Raw genomic sequence first — 3,407 nt, 5'->3', positions numbered from 1 at the left:
CCCTGATCATTTCTGCTATAATTGTTCCCTTGAAATTATTGTTGAGGCTTTTTCCATGGGTGATGACCCGGACCTTGATAATTTTTCCTTTGATAGCCCCCTTGCGAGTTGTTGATATAATTAGCATCTTCACACTGTTGCTGCCCATCTTGGTACATCCCTTCAGGGACTTGATACATGCCCTGCGGAAGAGGTGGTAACTCATCAACAACATTTACCCCTTGGGCATCTTTTTCTGCCAACTTCTTTAATAATAGATCCACCGTGGTTTGCAATTGAGCAAAGGCATGATCTCTCTCATGGTTTTCTTTTGCAACGGCAGCTAGTGATGGACTACCATACGAAAGACTCTCACTATCAGTTGAATGCCAAGCTTGATTGTGGGTGGTGAGTTTATCAAGCAAGCGGGTGATGACGACAAATGACTTGTCCATGAAGCATCCTCCCGCGGCAGTATTGATAGCAATCTGATTCGTTGTGTCTAAACCCTTGTAGAATTTCTCTGTGAGAATAGCATCTGGAAACCCATGAGTTGGAGATTGAGCTAGATAATACTTGAACCGCTCCCATGCCGAATATAATTGTTCCCCTGGGAGTTGTTTGAACTCAAAGATCTTATCTCGAAGTTCGGCCTTTTTGCTCGGTGGGAACCACTTCTTCAGAAAAATGTTGGCTAGCTCGCTCCAGGTATGGATAGAATTGCTGGGAAGCTTTTCATACCATTCCCTTGCTTGGCCAGCCAAGGAATATTTGAAGACCCGTAACCGCAGTGCATCAGCAGAAACAACACCTTGGGATTGTTGAGAACATACATGCAAGAAGTTCTTCAAATGTCGAAGTGGACAATTGTTAGAACCCGTATTTTTGTACAGTGGAATAATCTGGATTAATTACGATAAGTTAGGGACAAAATTATTTCGGGATACAAAGTCGGGATTCTTGACCTTCGATTTTATTTTGAGATATAAGTTGTGCATGAATTTATTGGTATGGATCAATTAGGAAAAATTTGGGACCAAAAGTGATAAAATTAGAAGTGGAAAGTCATCCACAAATTCCATGTGGTGCCCACACAATTTGGTGTCATCTTTTAAGTGGTCCAACTCATTTAATGTGGGCCAAGGGACAACAATGCACTTCATATTAGTTAAAAGATGACCATGTATTCATCTTTCTCACTTCCCACAAAAAAAAAAAAAATATCTAAAAGTTGAAGGAGAAAACCCCCAACCTCACGGCCAAGTTGAAAAAAAAAATCAAGATCAATTCTAGCCTTCCAAAAATTATTTCTTTGGCACAAATCAACTATATTGAGGTCCCTAAGTAGCGTGGAAGCATTGTGGGAGCGATCAATCCACTATTTCTCATCTTGTGGAAACCCTAGGCTTGTGGAAGTTGAAGATAAAAAGGTAAGATTTGATCTTGTTCTTGTGTTATGATGGTTATATTCATGTTGTAGTATCTTATTATGGTTAAAAATCATGAAATAAAGAATGGTGAAGTGGATGCCATATGTATGAGGGTTGGGCGTGTGATGGGTGTTGTTGTGTTGTGATTGAAATTATGAATTAATGTTTAGTTAGTTGATTATGATCATTGTAAGGTGAAGAACAATTGGGAATCATCCATATATGTGTATGTGTAGTGTTGATTGAAATGGTTCACATTATATGACAATGAGCGAATGAATATCGCTTAATGTTTTAATCGTCGTCGCTTTGAATTTTATGCTGGAAATGAATGTTCATTGGTTCAAATTGAGGTTGTAGATGTTGCGGACTGATTTGGGGGCTTTTGTATATTTAATGTAATTGGTATATGGGCGAGATAGTATTGTTAGAAGGTGAATTGTGAATACAAACCATAATTTGTAAATGAAGAAAAAGTTAGAGGGGCTGTTTCGGTTAGGGGGCTGTTTCGGGTAGCTGGAGAAAAATTTGGATTATTGGAAATGTTGTATGAATTGCTTAGAATGTCCTTAAATATTGTTGGTAGGGGCATGGGTTAGTATGTGAATGTATAAGCGTCGATTTTGGCTTGAAGGTAAGTTGTCGAATTGAATTTATGTAAGTTGTTGAATAGTGGAAAAAGAAAGCTATTGTTGTTGTATTGCTTTCCGAATTAGTTGTTGATGTTGTTAGGTTGGTTGTTGCTGTTGTTGTTGATTGATATGGCCGAGTTAAATTCTCGGGGTAGCCTATTTACAGGGGAAATGCCGCCCAAATTTCCGTAGAGTTAAGGGCGAAATTGGAATTTAATGCCCAAAAAGTCTTTAGCTAATGTTTGGCATTTTATGGCTTGTTTGTAGACCTTGGGCAGCCCGAATCATAGTTTGGACTTAGCTGGAGTTGGATCATATTGGAGAGCGTTTGAGGTATGTAAAGCAACCTTCCTTCTTTTGGCATGCCTTAGTTTCACATAGGCTAGATTGGAGCTTTAAGGGAATTCCAAATTCGAGATCCGAGCATGTTATGATCCATATATATATATTCTTTGGCACTCTTATGTATGTTTTTATGAAATATGAACCATGATGTATTTGAAGTAATCGCTTTCCGAAATTCGCATAGAAAATGTTCGCTTTAAGGAATTTTGTAATCTCTGAATGCCATATTTTTCGCATAGAGGCTCGGATCGCTCCAATAATTTTTATAGGAGTTTGCTTGATGTATAATGGGTATGTTTTTCATAGGCGGACTCAGTTCGGGTCTATACTCGTCCGTGGGTCCCGCGACGCCCTTTATGTAAATTCGACAACTTTGAATCAAAAAGTGATAATTATTATTCCGATTTCAAATATGACTATTTTACTTATCCTTCGGATTTATAATAATGATTTTATGCATATGATTCCTCACTACTCCGCTCGTGCCTACTATGATATCGTTCGCCGGTTCCCGGGCCGGTTCTGTTGTCGTGCGCTTTTTGATATATTCCGGTGTTATGCTGTGTTTATGGTTCACCGTGCTCCTTGCTCGAGGGCCGGGTTCCACCTATGTTTGGCGTTATGCTGTGTTTGGCGTTATGCTGTGTTGTGATGTGTGACGGGGATTCGGAGATTTGAAACTTTCTGGTGTTATGCTGTGTTGTGGCGCCATCGACAGGCGGGCGACCACATTTTCCAGTGCCCTATGCATAATTTATACTTTGGGAATAAACATTTTGATATGTATTATTTTCTATATATCTGATTCGATTATTATTCAGATTTATTTCTGTACCTTCTGCTTTGCATACTCAGTACATATTTCGTACTGACCCCCTTCTCCGGGGGCTGCGTTTCATGCCCGCAGGTACAGACGCACAGCCTGGTGATCCACCTGTTTAGGATACCCTTTCTGCTATTCGGCGTGCTCCCCTCTTTCCGGAGCTTATACTTTTGGTATATATATTTATTAGTGCATTTG

The 3,407-nt window shown here is 39.5% G+C and overlaps 1 non-coding gene across 1 annotated transcript; it reads left to right on the top strand.

Moving 5' to 3' along the window:
- The first annotated feature begins 522 nt into the window (after positions 1 to 522).
- Positions 523 to 629, top strand: LOC132600978 (small nucleolar RNA R71). Its single transcript, XR_009567432.1, has one exon. It is a non-coding gene; the product is annotated as a small nucleolar RNA R71 (small nucleolar RNA).
- Positions 630 to 3,407: the final 2,778 nt, after the last annotated feature.

Source organism: Lycium barbarum, chromosome 6 (genome assembly GCF_019175385.1).
Source record: "Lycium barbarum isolate Lr01 chromosome 6, ASM1917538v2, whole genome shotgun sequence".
NCBI lineage: Eukaryota > Viridiplantae > Streptophyta > Magnoliopsida > Solanales > Solanaceae > Lycium > Lycium barbarum.
The sequence above is the reverse complement of the archived record's forward strand: the minus strand, read 5'-3'. Positions and strand labels throughout refer to the sequence as shown.